Source organism: Sebastes fasciatus, chromosome 1, assembly GCF_043250625.1.
Source record: "Sebastes fasciatus isolate fSebFas1 chromosome 1, fSebFas1.pri, whole genome shotgun sequence".
Classification (NCBI taxonomy): Eukaryota; Metazoa; Chordata; class Actinopteri; order Perciformes; family Sebastidae; genus Sebastes; species Sebastes fasciatus.
In genome coordinates this window covers 38260633-38281095 of record NC_133795.1, presented here as the reverse complement: position 1 = coordinate 38281095, position 20463 = coordinate 38260633, and the positions used below count along the sequence as shown (strand labels likewise).

Below are 20463 nucleotides of genomic sequence, written 5' to 3'. Positions count from 1 at the left end.
TATTTGATAATAGATTTAAGTTATTTTTCAAGCAAAAGTATCACCTATACTTTCAGCTTCAGCAATCATTTTACCTTCTTCTGAGACTAAAATGTCTTTTTCGGTGTTACTCGAGTGGCTTTTGTTATTATTGAGCCTGATGGTCATTATAGTCGATTGCATCACGGAGCTTAGAGTGTTAAAGAGAGTGACCATCAACCAGTCTGAGCCGGGGGGGAAGCTCCCATTTGGCTTTCTAAACAAAACGTCTGCAGCCTTTCAGGAATCGGTCTAAACCAGAATGTGCTACTGCACAGTGTTGTAGTATGTTTTGTCTGTTAGAAGTCGCTGGATGAAAAGAAAAAGATATTCAAGTAGTTCATCTCTAATTAAATCAAGCTGTTTGTTTTTGCTGCAGTATTTAAATTAAGAGTACCTGCACCTTCCTCCTCTCTTTAGCAGCTTAAAGGACCATCTGTTGTTGCTTTTTCATTAACCGATTTTAATTGCAAAGTGGTGATGGAAAGAAAAGTAGCCTACAAATACATATCTATTTTAATATTATTATATGATGAAGACATCCAGTATGACGAGAAATAAGTCTCTAAACAGACCTCCATGAGTGGGTTCAGTCTGCACATATGTGGGCTATAATTGCTATTACAAATTCAGATATTCAGATGTATGTATGCAAATGCTGGTTGTGTTGATGCAGGTTTTTATTTTTGCATATGAAACCAACGTTGCTGTGCATCTGCGGCGAGAGGGGGTGAAGTGAGGCAGTCTGGGTGTCTGGGAGGGCAAAGGTCAAGGGTCAGGTCAGGAGGAGGCAGGGAGGGAGGGGGAGGGGGAGGGGTCGTTGTCACAGCAGTGGGGGGCGGGTTGTGGAAATGTGTATTTGTATTATTTGGTCATATTTGGCTTTAGTTTACTTCTCATTATGTTGTTTGTGTAAACAACTAAACCCCTTAAATGTGACCGTGCATGTTTTAAACTCACTGAATGTATTGATTGTATTGATTAGTTCAGTTTAATTTGCTTATTTCATAGAGAGCAGATATGTTTAGCTGTGTGTGTATGAGGCCTTTGATGAGGTGGTACAGATTGATTTGTCACTTTAAATGCTGCCAGTAAATATGTGATACAGCACCTGACAGATACAGAGCTGATTGTTTGTACCGTCATCAATATTCTGATCAGAAGGAAGTTGTAGCTGATCAGTCAAAAAAGTCTAAATCAATCTTGGAGTTGCACCGGCTCCAAATGTGTTAAATAGGCACGTTGAGTTTACATTTTGAGAGCTCCAGCCAAAATCCAAAATAAATGAATAAATGTCATAAAATGTAGCAAAAATAATATTAAAAATAAATGTAGCCATTACTTAATTGATAAATTGTGACATACATTTTTAATAATTTTAATTTGATTGTTTATTTATTTATCGTTGTATTGATTCCCTTTTTTATTTACTCTTCTGTTTAATTTTCCTTTTTATTCATTTATGTATTTATTTTTATTAATCTTTAAATGTATTTTTAATTTTTTGATTCATTAATTTATTTTTGCATTTATGTTTTATTTATTTATTAATTTTTGCACTTATTTTGTATTTATTTTATATTTATTTTTTAAATGTATGTACTTATTTATGTATTCATGCATTTATTTATTTCGTCACGATTTACCCTTTATATTTCACCCCTTATTTATTTCCACAAACTTATTTATTTCTTTAGTCTTTTGTTATACATTTCTTTTTTCATTTCGGCCCCATTATGCAAATGACTCAACACTAAATAAATAAATAAAAAATAAATAAATAAAAGGGAAAATAAACAGAAGAATAAATAAATAAAGGAATTAATACAAAGATAAATAAGTAAAGAAGCAAATCAAAACAGAAATATCAATTCATGTCACATTTTATGAACTAATTAATGGCTACATTTATTTTTTATATTATTTTTGCTACATTTAATGACATATTTATTTATTTATTTATCGAGTCATTTATTTATTTATTCATAATTTTTTTTTATTTAGGTTCGATATGTTAACAGCTAATGAATGACAATATTGTAACACAGTTGCAATAATATTAAATGTCTTCATGGGAGAGTTTAGTGACAAATGTCCTCATATCTGCTTACAGCTGCATTATTATAAAGTATAGTGTTAAAGTAAAGTGTTACCTATTGAAGTCCGTTCCTACATTTTAATGCTGTGCATGGCTGCATATTGTGGCAGAAAATATTATTTTCACTGCAGATGATCTGAGTAGTGTTGACATGTTCCTGACACAGTGACATACTTTTATTGTTGTATTAATACATTTATATATACACACGTACATCTTACATCATCGGGACGTCACAGTCAGCTGGTCTGGTCCTGACGGCGAGACCGAGTCTAGACAAAAGACACTTCAGTCTGCCATGACCGTGGGCTTGACCCCTGCACGCACACACACACACAAACACAAACACAAACACACACACACGTATGCTCACACACACACACAGACTTGTGAGGACTGCGTCTGCCTCACTTTGCCCTCTGGCCCATAGGAAACAGCTGGGACCACAACATTTCCATCCACAGACACACACACAGACGACACTGTGACCCCGCCTCTCTGTTTATATTACTAAAAATGGTCATTATACATTCAACTATTCAAACAAACAGAGACACAATGCACGAGCATTATAAACACCAGACCGACACAAACTCAGCAGTCAACCTTATTTGATGGTTTTAGGGCACAGAGTACATAAAAGTACACGTCAGAATAACATTTGATCACCATAATGCTGTTTGTCTATTCACATTTCTTGAGCTGTGGCCAAAATTACATCCACAATAAGCCGGCTAAATCTAAAAAAACACATCTTTTTCACTCCTTCTCGGCCCTTTTTCTACACTAAAGGCCCATTCCCACCGCAGGAACTAAGAATCTTTTGAGGAACTCATTGCGTTTTGACTAGACCAGGGTCTAAAATAAGTTCTGGGGCCATTTTAACCCCCAAAAACAGGGGGGGTTGTACGTTCTGAAAGTATTGGAGCTTTTAGGGTGGAGTTTGCAGGGATGACCGTCGCTGATTGGTCAAACACACACACACACACACAGCGCCGCTGCTTCAACTGTACCGCTTCATTCATAAACAAGGAAGTACTCTAGTATCGATTTAGGACCATTTCAGGACGAGGGGAGAGCATTTCTCTTAGTTTGATAACATTGAACGTAAAGTTAAGCTCTGCTGTCGGCTTCCAACTCATTTAAAAAAAGGACAGAGAGGAAAAGGAGGGAGAGAAGGGGGAGACGTAGCGCGGCGTTGCAGTGAATGAGAGAAAGAAAAGTTATTTTCTGATTTTTATTTTACGGAGTTTTTACGTTCTACAGCACAAATAAATAACCGTCAAACAGTCAGCAGATGATTTACTGTGGAGACGGATGCTCTTTAAGTTTCCTCCGCTACATTTCATTCATTGCATCAAACATGCAGCAGTAAATATCGTCGTCACAGAGAGACAAAACCTAAGGTTTATTAAAGTCCTGGGAACGTTTTGTGGAAACCCGGTTTAAGATGGGGTTTTTCAAACCCCAAAACTGAGCTTTTAGTCTCCTGAGTGAATAAATCTGAAAACACCGGCCTTACATTTTAATGTTGACAGGGGAAACCTGAGCTTTTGGAAAACTATGATGTAATCCTGCTCACAGTGGAATATCTTTTATGTTTTGGGCTGTTGGTGAAAGAAAAGGAATTTTAAGACTTCACCCTGGACTCTGGGAACTTGTGAATGTCAGTTTTTTCACAATTTTCTGACATTTTATAGACTAAATGGTCCATTGGTCCTAGAAAAGAAAATGCCACGCATTGTCATAGTGTTATGTGGAAGTAGAAGGGCAGAATGTAGTGAATGTTACTGCACAAGTATGCACACAATGTTTGTGGTGATAAAGGACTCATTGATTCAATCTGGTGAAGGACAAAACAGAATGAATATTGGACTTGGTCTGAGGAGTGAAGACAACGCTGAAGTGCCTTGAACCTGCATTCTGTCTAACAGCCAGCAGGAGGCGACTCCTCTGGTTGTATAGAAGTCTATGAGAAAATGAGCCTACTTCTCACTTGATTTATTACCTCAGTAAACATTGTAAACATGAGTTTATGGTCTCAATCGCTAGTTTCAAGTCTTCGTCTGGGAGTTGTCCGTGTTTTCATCTTACAACTTTAACCCTTTCACAGTGTGTTTTTATTTTCATATCAAAACAGTCTCCCAGAAGTTCGTGAAATAGTCACAAAGTGTTATCTATTTGATTCGTGTAGATAGACATGAATATACCTTTTTTTTTCGTGACGCTCAGCACGATTTTCAACAACGTATTTTTCATGCGTTTTCCTACAAATATCCAAAAACACGTGATGCAGTTTCCGTTCCAGTCTTTTCAAATTAAAACTACCTAGTTAGGCTTAGAAATAGATCGACTTGGTTAGGTTTAGGCAACAAAACTTCTCAGTTAGCTTTAGGAAAAGATGGTGGTTTGGGTTAAAATAACACCGGAAGTGCTGTAACTTAAGTACGGAAGTTACGTGACAAATAAATCAACGTTGACTTCTGGTTTCACACGGGACATGAACAGCGGTCTCCTGTTTGTCTGGTGTTTTTTGACCCACCCATCCACCCTGACGTCCTTCCTCTCGCCACTCTTCATACTTCCTGGCTCACAATTACGTGGATTACGTATGAATTGATTTCGTGCTGACCGACACATGTGAAATTTGTGTCTATGTACACGAATCAATACATTCAATTTTGTGACTATTTCACAAACTGCTGTGCGACTTGGCTGCTTAAATACAGTCTATGATAAGAAGTGATGATGATGGGAAAGCCCGACACTCTCTCCTTGATCAAATTCAAGTGTCAGATCAAAGTTTGAACTTTGAATAATTTTCTCCGTTTCAAGTATTGAGAGTGTTGCACCGTTTGATCACGTCAGATCCCAAATGCTGCTTTGAGCCCAGAGTCTTGGTCCAGTTCAACCTTAAAAAAGAGAAAGGTGTAGAAGAGGAAGATATGGAAGAAAAGATTTCATTTGGAAAGTTTGAGGAACTTCTTAAAAAGTCGTTTTTTTCTCCGTCCTACAATCGGGTCACGTATGGTTAGAGTCTCGTTGCAGGAAGTTATCTGTGAGCCAACAAGTTTGATGAGAAAAGCTCCCGTCACACCTGAGCTGACAGATTCTTGGCAACGTCCGAAACACAATCGCTGCTCGCATTGTGTCCAACAACCTCCCACACCTCTAGTGAAGAGACGGTCGGCCTTGCCAGCTGGCACACACACACACACACACACATATATATATAGTATATATGAGGCCCATATCGTTTTGTGCTCTGCAGGCACAGAGCCAGATTCCCAGCGTGTTTGCCATCCATCCATCCATTAAGCCTTCATTACTCAACCACACATCCACTCACTGGTCACTGGTAAACATTTCTGACACTAATGCTGCAAAGAAATGTTGACAACTTAAGTCACTGTCAGCTGTGAACTTGAGCACATGGGAATGTTATCCACAGAGACGTTCCAGGTGTGTGCTGGGTTTCTGCCAGACGTCACATGTGATAAACTGAAGAAGCTGAAATTCTGTTTTTGGCTGAAAAGCCAACACCAAATACCCAGACAGTTAAATGTTTTCGCTTCACGGCACCTCCCTCGCTCAGTCTTTCTTTTCTAAACTTTCCTGGCTATGCCTCATTTGAACGGCTTTGTCCCTCTGATCTTGTTTGGGTGTCTGCGGAGATTTGTTTTGTCTAAAGTAGTGGTTATCTCTCTCTCAGGCACAGATACAAAAGAGAGGGCGAGTTGATTCATGCGGAGGATATGAGCCGATCCGAGCCGAGTCTTTTCAGGAAGAAAAGATCTTTTCAAAGCCAGGTGTTTCTACTGTTTCAGTTGGCCACTGAGCCGCTCTGGTGAGGCAGGTGAAGCTTCGCTGTCTCGCTCAGCGGCAACTGAAACAGAGGAAGTATTGAAGCGCTCACGTAATGGTGTCATTGGTTTGTAGTTTCAGTAGTGGACAATTTCGGCTCAAGCTCGCTCTCTTAAGCTGCCTTCACATGATAAGAAATTTGCTTTTCACTCACTGAAAAATGTACCGCTGATCATGTATCGGCGGCTTTAAGGTGGACTAACTATTCTCATTTGAACGACACATATAAATATAAATGCCACGATAATGCGCAAGGCGTTTATCGCGCAATAAGTACGCCTTTGTTGATTTCCACGTGTCTTTTGTACGCCATGTATCCTGTACTGACTGCAATGTAAACGCATCCACGTATAAATGCTACGGTAACAGTTAGTGACGTGTAAAAAGCGAGAAAGTTTTCTTTGTTTTGTAAGTTACGTTAGTGACGTTAGTCACGTGTTTTTTGTCGACGTTTGCGACGTGTTTTCCATAGTTGTTTCCGTACGTGTTTTACTTAGTTTACGTACTTATTTTCAGCCCAACCATGACGTTTTCCCTTACCCTAACTAAGTGGTTTTCTTGCCTGAACCTAAGTTAGTGGTTCCGAATTGCAGATGTTTGAGTGGCGTACAAATGAAACGAAAACGCAAAAAATGTGTACTCATTACAGGCAGAATGTCCGTGTAATGTCGTGATATTTATGCGCCTACCCGTGAGACCAGGTTGGTTTGATGAGACTGAACCAACTAGTTGAGTTGGGGGCCGTAAAAACCAAAACAATGAACTAAAAGAAATTAAAAAGCGTGGGTGATAACCCCTTCACATCAAATGTAGTCATTTGATTCATTGTTAATATCAAATATTGATTAGTGGAGCTTCCAATGAGGCCGAGTAGATATGGCTCAGTGAAAACACACACAGATTGAACACTGTGGACGTCCATGATGTAACACATCAGCATTATTCATAATGTCGACCTGTTTTCAGCATTCACATAAACTGCAGCGAGATGTGCTTTCTATTCATTACCATTGTTTATTAATGTGGAATTGATTTTTCCCACACACACAAACACACGCACACACACAGGGTCCGACATTCAAAGCATCCAGACATTGTTGTGTCTAGCCAGGTGTGTGTGTGTGTGTGTGTGTGTGTGTGTGTGGGTGTGTGTGTATGTGTGTGTAAGGACCGGCTGAGCTGGTTTTGGTTTGGCAGAAAAACACTGTTTGGACAGGGACATCATGTCTGGCTCACACACACATTTACCCTCATGCTTGATCTCACACTTCATCCAACACACAGGTTCGTCCTTGAATATGTTTTAGACTCAATGATTGAAATGGCTGAAACACCCTTAATGCTCTCATGAAGAAGATGAAATGGAAAAAAGGTGTCTAACCTGTGTCTTATTAATACTCATTCTGGTGGACGTTATGAGTCAGATTCAGACCTTCAACTATGAGCTGAGTTTTGGGATGATGGTTTCAGAATATTGTGTCTTTACTTCTGTTTTTCTGTTGCTGTTTAAAAGTTCTTCACAGATTTAACCGTCAATGTGGATGCACAGATTAAAGTAAATGTAGAGTTTTCTAAAAAAAAAAAGGGGTCAGATGCTGGAAACCAGTTTAATTGAATTACAGTGAACAAGATTAAACAACAACCAGGGGTTCAATCAACCAATCAGCCCAAAGTCCAGAGTCTTTAACACGACAAACAAAAATCTAGTCAGCACATGAAAGGAAAGGATGACAGAAAATTAAATATTTTGATGATCTTCTCTACAAAATTTGATGTTTCCAGTTCCTGAAATTGGAGAATGTTCTGCTTTTCCTTGTCTGACGTTACAGTAAACTGAATCTCTTTTTTTTGTGATGATTTATAGCTCAAAATGATGAATCAATTATGAAAATAATCCTTAGTTGCAGATGATTGCAAAGGAAATGTTGTGTACTGATTTATTAGAAAGCATTTATCATTATTAGGGCTGTCAAAGTTAACGTGATAATAACGCACTAATGCAAATTCGTTTTAACGCCACTAATTTCTTTAACGCATTAATGCAACTTGTGATTTTTAGGTTTTAGCGGGTTCAGTTTTAATATAAATACTGGTATCATATGAAACTAGAAAAAACCTAAAGAATCCATTGGTACCAACCATGTCATACTAGCTTGTCGTGAAGGAGGCTACATAACGCTCCAAACTTACACTAAATTTTGGCGAGGAAAAGCTGTCATGTCCATTTTCAACGGGGTCCCTTGACCTCTGACCTCCAGATATGTGAATGTAAATGGGTTCTATGGGTACCCATGAGTCACCCCTTCACAGATCACGCATCTTCTTTATGCTAAATGCAGTACCTGTGAGGGTTTCTGGACAATATTTCTCATTGTTGTTAATTGATTTCCAATAATACATATATACATGCATTTGCATAAAGCAGCATATTTGTCCACTCACATGTTGATAAGAGTATTAAATACTTGACAAATCTCCCTTTAAGGTACATTTTGAATGGATAGAAAATGTGCGATTAATTGCGATTAACTATGGACAATCATACCATTAATCGCTAATTTAGACACCTTGGCTCAAGGGCACTGTGGCAGTATGTGGCACTGCAGACAGCAGCAGGGATTTAACCAATAACTTGTATTACTAACCTGGTGCACTGTGAATGTGTGTGCACACCACTGCAGACTGTTAATGATTATTATGTCTAGTATCACATTGGATCACAGCCACCACAAACACACACACACCCACACACACACACACACAGCCGTCTGCATGTGACCTGCCCTCTGCGACTGTCTGACTTCCCTCTCTCTTTCACATTCAAATGAACAGAGTGTGTGTTTGTGTACGAAGGTCTGACTGTGTGTGTGTGTGTGTGTGTGTGTGTGTGTGTGTGCGGGGGTGCGAGACGACAGGGGTAGTCTAGCTCCTTCTGGCTAGAATTCTAATGAGCATCACACACACACACACACACACACACACACACACACACAGCATAGCACAGCACAGAGAGCCAGACAAGCAGCTGATAATGAGGTTTGATTTTCATACGTTTCAGACAGAATGCTCTGCAGGTCAGCTAGTACACAGTGTGTGTGTGTGTGTGTGTGTGTGTGTGTGTGTGTGTGTGTTGGACTTTACATCCTCTCACTGTTTCCCTTGTTAACATTAATGACCATTACAGCGCTCGGTGTGTCGTTTGCTTTTGTCTGTGTTTTGTCTCCGTGTGTCTGATGTCGGCTCAACCAGACTTCTATTTAAATTCGAGTTGTTTTATTCCTTATTCTTTTAAAGCTACAGCCAGACTGCTGTTTGTGGTTATTTTTAAAAGCATTTAAACTCTTAGATTTAAAACTCAACACTCTCTTCTTGGTATCTAATAATACTAATAATAATTAACTTTGTTTATAGAACACTTTTTAAAGCAGATCCAAAGAGCTTCTAGTTCTCATTTGACCCCCTGAGACCGACTTTACTGCCTTTCAGAGGCTCTATCAGGTTCAGTTTTAGAGCTGGAGTGAAGCTACAGATCTCACATGAAACTAGAAAAAAACAAAGAAATCCATTGGTAATGTTAGCATTTCAGGAAGAAGGCTAAAAGATGCTCCACAGTTAGGAAAAATCTTCCAAAAATGCAAACTCCAATGAGTCCAACTGTATTCATGTGTGATGATGTTAGTCCCCATAGGAGACATTTCATTGTAGTGAGACCTTTTCTTTAAAAAACCTTGACCTCACTGTATAAAATGACCTGTGGTGACCTCTAGGATAATCACAGCCTCATGAAGCTTTACAGCCACAAACTAGAGACCTAGAGCATTCAGAGGATGGATGGCTTTCCTAGCTAGATTGACAATAAGGGGGTTTCTGAGCAGTTTACACAACAGAAGCGCTCGACATCCAATCGCCGAAAAATGCAATTCTTCGCATCAAAAGTTTTTCATCCCAAATCACAGCATGGCTTTTTCTATGGTGTTCCTCAAGGTCTTGGTGTCTTAATGTGGTATTTTTGAGGGATTATTGATCATTTTTATCAATTCTCCAGTGGTAAAAAATGGTTAAATTTAGCACTAAATCTGCGTTACAAATGGTATCAACCCAAAAATTGCTGCAACAACTTATGAGACATAATAGAGCATGGGGATGACCATCATATACTTCTATCATAATGTTCTAAACCCTTATACACTTTCACAATTTATTTTAATTAGTTCATGTTTATTTCTGATTTATGACTAGAACAACTTGACACACAGTGCTGAGCTGCATCTCAGATTAATCTTCAGGTTCCCAGCTTTCAGATGATGTACACCACTTCTATGTGACATCTACTGTTGACCTGCTATCTCCCCCTAAAGACGCCCTGGACCCCCATAAAAAAGACTACAACGGCTCTATTGTGGGTCTCAGGGGGTTAAAACTCAAAGAGGTCCACTTACTAAAATGTTTGAACCTCATAACGTCTACATTGTGATTTTTAAATCACTGTGATTTAAACAAACAAACAAAAAACATTTCACAGTTCATTTTGCAGAGAGTTTACGTACATGATATACTGCATTTCAACATTAACTGTGATAAAGGACTGTAGTTCTCCCATTCCTGCTGCATCGTGTCTGTGCATACGGGTCATGTGAACAGCAGATTCTGTTTGGATATTCTGAATTAGGCCTCATTCTGAATGCAGTATTTTCAGATGAAAACGTATGTGATCTGCTGATATTATTCAGGTTTCAGGAGCATTCTTTGGACGTGTATACAGCACATTCAGAATATGCCGCTTGTCTGTTTACAGTCAGCTCTGTGCGTTGAACAAAAACCAACTAGACGACAGTTTGCAGAGATGCCCAAAAAGAAAAAGAAGGAGAAACACACCTACTGTGAAACATTAAGAAAGACTTGGATATCGACAGGTTTTTGGATATGATCAAATATCACAAAACGCCAACCTTTTCAAGAAGGATTGAAAGAGGGAGGCCGTGTTCGCCACCGGTTACGTTAGTCGGAGCATGCACGGCTGCATGTGAACGTGAATATTTGTGGAATATTCATTTTCATTAAACATTTAGACAGATTAGTAGGAACTATTCAGAATAAGAGCAGAAAGTGGAATATGTTGTGCATGTAAACGTAGTCAGTGTGAAGAAAATCAGAGCGAAGATAGAAAGATGAGAATCAGAAAGGAGACGGATAGAAACATGAGGACGGGATGATAATTGACCCCCAAAACTACACACCCGCACACAAACACAACCAACCACACACACACACACACACACACACACCCCTCCCTCTCCATTTTCCCACTGTTGAAACCAGTAGTGGGAGTTTTGTGGACCAAAGTTCCCACACTTGTTGACTGCACCGTGACCGCGGCTCCCAAAGTCAATGGACTTTGTGTGTGTGTGTGTTTGTGTGTGTGTGTCTGTGTGTGTGTGTGTGTGGCCCCCCCACTTCCACCCCCTATAGCCTTTCTCATGGAAATTGGCAGGCAAGCAAATAGTGTGCACCTATGACCTATAACTCTCTCTCACACACACACACGCACACATACACACACACACACACACACACACACACACACACACACACACACAGCTGTCTGAGCTATTTCTGACTACCAGACTGTCGAGTCATCCCAGGACTGAGAAAGCAGAGAGGGAGGAATTAGCAACCTCTCTCTCTCTCTCTCTCTCTCTCTTCCTGTCCTTTTCCCCTTCCTCTTCTACCTTTCTTCTCTTTCCATCATGAATGTTTTAAATCTTTCTCTTTCCTTGTTTCCTCCTTTACTCTCTCCTTTAGTAAACTGTCTTTTTTCTTCCAGGCTTCCTGTATCATTTCTTACTACTTATTTCCATCCATGCTTCAGGAACTATTTCTTTTCTCTTTTTACTTCTCTCATATATTTTCTGTTCTTTTTTATTTATTCCTTCCTTCCATAAATGTAAGGAAGTATAAGGGCACTGAGAGGGCTGCAGCACTCCTAAAACCAAGCATAATAAAAAAGAAGAAAAGAAAATGTTTAAACTTATATTTTACCCCTTTTTACTGAGATATACACCGATTTGTATATAATCCACGTAATTATGAACCAGGAAGTATAAAGAGCGGCGAATGCCACGTCTGGAGGAGGTCGGGGTGGATGGGTGGGTCATAAAACACAGGACTTTCGCCCCCAGGATTAACCGCTGTTAATGTCCCGTTTGCAACGCTGATTTAAAACTGTATGCATGTAACGAGTGGAAATTGACACGTGTTGCTGGACATTCATAGGAAAACGAAGAAAAAGGTGGAATAAAAATATCGGAAAATGTCAGAAAAAAAGTTTAAAATAAAAGTAAAAAAAAGTCAGAAAAATGTCCAAAAAATATGTCTGAAAAAAAACTAAAAAAAAAGTCCCAAAAATGGTAGGAAAATGCAACTTTGTTAAAGATTGTGTGTCACAAAAAAAGGAACATTTGTGTCTATGTTTGTAGCTATACCTACGAAAAGTAATGCACTGTAGTTTGTATACATATATGTTGAAATCAATTTGTATTTAATCCACGTAATCGTGAACCAGGAAGTATAACGAGCGACACACGGCGCATATAGGAGGAGGTCGGGGTGGATGGGTGGGTCAAAAACTTTTCACACAGAAAGTCAACCTGAAGTCAACGTTGATTTATTTGTCACGTAAGTTCCGTACTTAAGTTACAGCACTTCTGGAGTTATTTTAACCCAAACCACCATCTTTTCCTAAACCTAACTAAGTAGTTGCCTGTGAAGATGGAAGTTTATTTTGAAAAGACTGTATGCATGTAACGAGTGGAAATCGACACGTTGTGTTGCTGGACATTTGTAGGAGAACGAACGAAAAAATGAGGAATAACTTTTCGTAAGATATCATATGAGGATACGTTGCAATATGTGCAGTTTATTTATAATCCTTCCATAAAAGTGATGCGACTCGCAGCAGGTCGGAGCTTTTCTGTCGCTCACAAACACACTGACATTTTTTGGGGAGTTTTTCAAGTGAAACAAAGTCAGACAGACCTCCTGGAGAGCGTTTTTTCCAGTCTGCTGTGATTTAACTGTAATTACTGACGCTGTGGTGCAGACACACAACTGATTATACAGTGAAGCAGATCTGGAGGTTGCTCCAGTCCACTTCCAGGTGAGTCAGCTCTGTCGGGCTGGTGCAACAGACACAAGTGGAGACACCAAACAAAAACTTATGTAACTCTTTCTAAGTGAAGTGAACTACAGCGCAGACTGGAGTCTCAGTGACAGTAACAGTCTGACGGCTCCATCGCTGACTGCTATCTGCATCGTCTCCTGTATGAAATGACTGTATCCTCACTGCGCTGCGTTATTATAAACTACTGCATGATGGGCCACATCTGTCCCGTCTCATCCTCTCCTTGCAGTTATGGAGGACGGAACTTGCCAAAATCTATCATAAGTTAATAAATTAATAAATGACTTGATAAATAAATTAAAAGTCAATGTCATTAAATGTAGCGAAAATAATATAAAAAATAAATGTAGCCATTAATTAATTGATAAAAATGTGACATAAATTGATAATTCTGTTTTAATTTGCTTCTTTATTTATTTATCTTTGTATTAATCTCCTTACGTATTTACTGTTGTTAAATGTTCCCTTTTCCCTCATTTGCATAACGAGACAGAAATTCATAAAGAAATGTAAAAAGAAATGTGTAAAGAAATGTATAAAGAAAAGAATACAGAAATAAATAAGTTTTAGGAAATAAATAGGGGGTGAAATGCCAAAGGAAAATCATGCAGAAATAAAAACATAAATAAATGCATAAATACATACATTTGAAAATAAATATAAAATAAATAAAATATAAGTGAAAAAATGAATAAATAAATTAAAAATAATTGCAAAGATAAATTAATAAATAGAAAATAAATGCAAAAACAAATAAATACACGTAAAATGAATAAAAATAAATGCATAAATAAATAAAAGGAAAAATTAAACAAGAGTAATTATATAAGGGAATTAATACAAAGATAAATAAATAAAGAAGCAAATTAAAACAGAAATTCACATTCACATTTATTTTTGATATTATTTTTTCTACATTTAATGACATATTTATTTATTCATCGAGTCATTTATTTATTCATTCATTTATTTTGGATTTTGGCAGGTTCCTTCCTCCATAGGATTCAAAATGAATGCAAAAGACATGAATCGTTGTGCAGCATTTAGTATGACATTTTATATAGACTGACTCTCTCTCAGCAGCCCTAATTCTGACTGACTTCCAGCATCCTTCCTTCCTTCCTTCCTCCTTCCTCGACTGCATCCTCCCTTACTTCTTTCCATCCTTTACCCTCCTTCCTTCCCACCATATTTTCTTCCTCCCCCTCTATTCCTTCCTCTCTCCTACCCTCATATCCTCCTCCTCCTCTCCTGACCCCCCCTCTCTGTGTCTGTCTGCTCTCTCTGAGCCATCTGACTCGGCAATGACCGCCGGTGACCTTTAGCTGAATGCATGAGGAGGAGGAGGAGGAGGAGGAGGAGGAGGAGGAGGATAGACGGAGGGCAGGCAGCGGATGACAAATGAGCTAATTGCTTTAGATTAACCATGGAGTGTCTGCCTGCCTGCCCGCCAGGCTTACAGCCTCGTCCTGTCTAGACACCACCACAGAGGGAGGGAACAGATCAGTGGTCCCTCTCATGCTACAGAGCCAAGAAGTGAACATGTTTTTATGTATTTTTTTGTTGTTTTTTTCTAAATTGCACGAGTTAAAAGAACTGTAAATCCTGTCAGATGAGGTCAGTAATCTGCACACAGCAAGAGCATGTGCTGTTAAAGAGGTATTCCAGGTATTTAGTGCTGTACCTCCATAAAGTCGGGCATGGACCGCATCTGAACAAGGGAGGGGGGGGGGGGGCATAATTTCAACCGTGTTTCAACCGTGCAATAGCCTGAGAAAGGCTAAGTAACAACAGCATAAGGCTACTGTTTCAAAATCCAGCCGATTAGACTGTTGCCAGGCTGTTAAATAGGCGTTATCAGTCGCTATCAGCCCCATAGATGTGGGTCAATAGGGGCCTACTACACCCAATAGTAGGTTTTATCATCTATTCATATGGTAGATCACCAAAAGAAGGTATAAAAGAATATGACACAGGATTTTTATCAAGGAGACCAGAGTTTGCATCCTGTGTGAAACCAACAACGTGTAGTAGTCTTTGTGATAGTTATTTTTTCCCTAAACTTAACCGTGTTTTCTTCGGCCTAAACTCAAAGAAGCCTTTTTTTTTTTTTTTTTTTTTGCTTTTTGTTCAAAACGTGCTGTTTCATTCAGTTTTACAACATGTTAGAACGTGTTGCTTTTAAGATTCACTTTCACTTTTACAACGTAGTAGGCCCCTACTGACCCACATCCATGGTGCTTAAACGGACTGATAAGACCTATTTAATGGCCTGATAACAGTCGACTCGGTTGCAGCGGGAGTTGGTGACGGTGACCAATTGTTTGGGTCGTTTGAAGTAAAACTTTGAGACCAAATACAGATACAATTCAGGCTTTTATTCATAAAAATATTATATCAGACTCCAAAATTTACCGCGGCCAGTCAGTCTACGTAATAACTAGAGAGTAAAGAGTTAAAGTTGGTAAGTCAGTCTCAGTGACCAAACCAACAGCAGCATGTAATGTCAGTAAATGTCTCAGTTAGTAGGAAATAAAACCTACATCGTTTCGACTGTTTGTCTTTAATGTGCGGAGACGTCCACACTAGACCGTCTTCTCCATAAAAACAACAAGTCGTTGTTTAGTGGACGTTTGAAACAAAGCAGAAAACTGTCTTTGGCTTGATTACACAGTTCAGGACAAACATATCAACAAACAGCATCATGTCCTCTGCATTTCCTTTCTGAGAATATGGGCACCAGTTTTAAAAGACAGATATGAATGCTTTTCTTACACTTTTGAGCCAAAAATATGAATCATAAACAAAAATAAAATGAGTAAATACAACATTTTAATTTATGTAGAGAGTAGAGAGAACCCTTTGAAAAAAAGCTTTAAGAGAAACTCTGTTTCAATGAATAAAACATTTGCAGAAAAAGAAAAGTTTAAGAAAGTAACTGTTGAAATAAATGCCTGCATTCATAAAGAATTATTATAAATATATATATATTTATAATACTGAATGCATATAATATGCATTCAGTATTATATTTCTATTTTTCTGTACACATTTTTGTGTAAAAATGTGTACAGAAATGAACTCCGTGAGTGCAGTATGACTCCGTGTTATTGTGTATCTTCACTGAAGCATGTTTTGGCCTTCAGGATGTTTTTCACCGTTCTGCATCTGCACAACACATTTGCTTTGAAAATTATTTTGTCAAGCCAAAAAAAAAACTGAAGTTGAAAGGAAGAGAAGTAGGGACGACGAATAAAGAGAGGGAGAGAAAAGGCTGAGGAAGAGAGAAAGAAGAGAAAGTACATTTTCATTCCTCTTTATTTGTGTTTTGAGTTGAACTATAGAGACTGAACTAAAAATGTTTTTCCGCTTTGCTAAAGTGGAAAGAATTGGTGTATCGATATTATTATGTAATTCTGTTGCACCTTCTTTTGGAAATTCACTTCCAATGTGCCGAACATCTGCATGGAAACATAACATAAGAGGATTATTTCCCTGTTAGTGTGCAGAATGGAAGGAGTGAGGTAACGGAGGGAAATGAAAATAGATAGAGAGAAAGGGGAGAGCGTGAAAAATAAGAAAGGACAAGAAAAAGGAGGAGAGGAGGTCTGCTGACTGACCTGTTGACCTCCCCATTTGGGAGCTGACTTTTACTACACACATACACACACACACACACACGCACGCACGCACGCACGCACACACACACACACACACACACACACGCACGCACGCACACACACACACACGCACGCACGCACGCACACACACACACACACGCACGCACACACACACACACACACACACACACACACACACATGCACACACACACACACACGCACATAGTCAAGAAGTATTTTTCTTTTTCTTATGACTCATCAAACCGGAGACGCTGAATGGAAACAGCAAATGTTTTTATTAAATTTCCTCAAAACTGCAACAAACCTGTCACTCTCTGTGATTAATGATCCAATAAATAATGAAATAATAATAATTAAAGGAAAGCATCAAAGCTCTTAAACTGGGTGGAACATGTAATAAAATGAGTTCATGTTGTAACTTATAAGAAAATAATAGCATCTTCATGCAGATTCAGTATTTCAGGGGGGAAATGTGGATTCAGACTAAAGTGGAAAAGACATTTCTGTTAAACACAAATGTAGTTAATGCAGGTTGAAATATCTATATATAATATAGAAACCATTTCATAGTTTTAAACAATGTGTCCAGTTTATTTCCTGTTGCAGTTTATGTGAATGACATCAGCTAACAGGAAGTAAACATGGACCCAAACTGTTGCCTAGCGTTGCAATTCCGTTGAAACGGTTTACAGACGACGGCAGTCCGTTCTTGTGGTGGAAGGGTCAAAACAATCACGAGACTTTCAATCAGGAGACCGCTGTTTGTGTCCCGTGTGAAACTAAAAGTAACGTTGACGTTATTTTGTCACGTCAGTCTTTAGTCACGTGACTCGTCGGTATCGTCAGTCCCGTGAGTCCCTAGTCAGTGAAGTTAACGTCAACCATGACCGTTTCCTAACCCTACGTAAGTGGTTGTGTTGCATGAACCAAACTTCCTGTGAAAACGGAAGTTTATTTTGAAAGGACACTATGCATGTAACGAGCGTATATTGACACGCCGTCCCTGGTCTGTCCAAAAGTAACACCAGAGAGGTACCTGTGCGTCTGTCTCCGATGCCAAGGGGCACTGACCAACTGGCGGTATTTGACGAGTTTGGAGTGAGAACGTGTTGACGACGGCGTTGTCGCGTAGCGCCCTCCATCCGGTTCCCCCCAGGTTAACACTGTTCGCTCTGTCAGCACTGCCAGCACTTGTTTTGCACTGTTTGCACTGTTAGTGCTGTTAGCAACGTTAGCTACTAACCGCCCGCTCAGTCGTCGCCATGTTGAGAGCCATGTGGAGACAATAGAAATGCTTTGAATTTCGTATTGAGAAAGAAATCCAAAATGTGAAGAAGCATTTCTTTCACTCAACTTCACCGTCGATAAAGCAGGAGAGTCAGTTTAACTTCTGTTTTTCATTTACTCCATGTAACGGGAGGTCTGTCTTCTGTTTACATCTCTATAGACAGTTCATAACAGCCCAGTTAACTTTGCTTTGTACCGCTGATAGCGGTGGCAGCAAACAGTCTCTGCGATACAAACCCGGTCTGACTCGTTCCCCCAGTGATGAGCTTTTATAGCTCCATTGTTACCATGGATACTGGTAAAATTAGTAAAAGAAATTCAAAGTAACTATAGTAACAATTTATGAAAGCTGAAATTGTGTATCTAATGTAACATGCAAGAGGCATATGTTACAGCTACACAAAGTAACGAAGAATACACACGTAGAAAGCAACGTAACGCTGAACTCGGCCACAGCATCGTAATTAATAAAATCACATCAGTTTATGTGTTGATGGGAATTGTTTTGGATTCCAAAGGAGGAGATGATAGAACAAGTTTGGGACGCACTACAATAATCATTTCATAATGTCATGATGACAAATCAAATTGTTGCGTCGGTGATGTAATCTGTTATAACGTCAGGAAAACAAGACGAGAGACAGACGAGGAAGAAGGAGAGAGGAAGAGAAAAAAGAGTCGTGGGAGTGTTTTGGCTGAAAGACGAAGTTGACAAGCTGTCAGCAGACACACACACACACACACACACACACACACACACACACACAGATGGCGAGGCTGGCATCACGGCGTGTTCCCGTTTGCCTTTTACAATAACAGTTCTCTTTAATAAGCAGAGGAATGTGATCTGTTTACGTTTCATTAATTTAGTCTGTTTATGTTTCCTCATCTTGTCTCCTCCCGTCTCTCCTCAGCGTCCTTCCTTCCTTCACTCCATCCTTTCCTCTGTTTTAACAGTAAATATAGTGACGACGATTTTCTTTCTTTCAGTAATTAAAACATCTAATCTTCAAATAGACGCAGACTTCACAAATTAAAAGTGGAAGTGTAAAAGTGGAAGTGGGAGCATGTGACTGTGCTGTAGGGTATGAACTCAGTATAGTCGACATGTTCACCCTCCTGCATTACAGCCACAAACAGACTCGTCCTTCTGAAAATTAATCCTCTATTTCTGTCCAATAGCTCAGGATTGAATGGACTTAATATTTGGGTAATTTGCTTAACACCGTATACTTTAAATTTAGACATTTTATGCATTCCTACACCATATTAAAATATATATAATGTATATACTGCCTTAAACTGTGAAGGAACAACTTGGAAAAACTGAATAAGAAATAATAAGAAAAGAGATCCTATAAAGTTACACCAGATCATCTGCAGAGTATTTATCGTCAACTTTTTTTTTCTTCTAAACACTTTTTAATATTTTATTTCAAAAGTTCAATACAATATATTCGCATGTTCTGATTATTCATTACAATTCTGCAAAAATATTTTACAGTATAAAAATAATATAAAAATAAAGGATAAATTATACAACAAATAAAATGTAAGGAAAGGAAAAGATGAATAAAAAAAACAAAACTAAATAAAAACAAACAAAAAACATTCAGGGTCTGTTAAACAATTGGAATAAATTTAAAATGTTTAAACAATTTGATAGTTTTATCGTCATTTATTGTCAACTCTATCACCTGCAGATCACAGGAGGTTTATCTGCAACCTAGCAGATATGTTTTTGGGGGAAAATGTGCAGCCAAGTCACACAGCAGTTTGTGAAATGGTCACGAAATTGATGTGTGCACATGGACATGAATTTCACATTTTATACCCCCGCATCAACGTAGTCGGGGGGTATATAGCGCTCCGCGTGTCCGTCCTTCCGTACGTCCGTTTGCGTGTCACACTTTCGTTTCCGGAGCAGAACTTGGAAACTATTTAACTTAGGACCTTCAAATTTGGTTTGATGGTTGACAGTGTGGTCTAATTGTGCTTTTGGGGGGTTAGAAGTCCAGGGTTCCCAACATTTTTGAAATTTTGACCAAAAAGCTGTGATTTTCTCGACTTCAATTTCGTTTCCAGAGTAGAACTCATTCCATTAGTTCCAAAAGAGCAAAACCTTTGGCCCTACTTTAGTAGGGGTCAAGCAGTGAGCGGGGGTAAGTGAGCCATGCTCACTTTTGCCTTGTTTTCGTGATGGTCAGCACAAAATCAATTCGTATGTAATCCACATAATTGTGAACCAGAAAGTATAAAGAGCAGCGTATAGGGAGGAGGTCGGGGTGGATGGGTGGCTCAAAAAACACCAGACTTTCACCAGGAGACCGCTAAACTAAACTCTCCTCCACAGCACAACAACATTCACTACTTC

The 20463-nt window shown here is 38.9% G+C and overlaps 1 protein-coding gene across 1 annotated transcript in view; it reads left to right on the top strand.

The window, feature by feature from the left end:
• Positions 1–20463, top strand: part of pmepa1 (prostate transmembrane protein, androgen induced 1) — a 47208-nt gene that overhangs the window by 13829 nt on the left and 12916 nt on the right. The gene's annotated exons all lie outside the window — the stretch shown is intronic.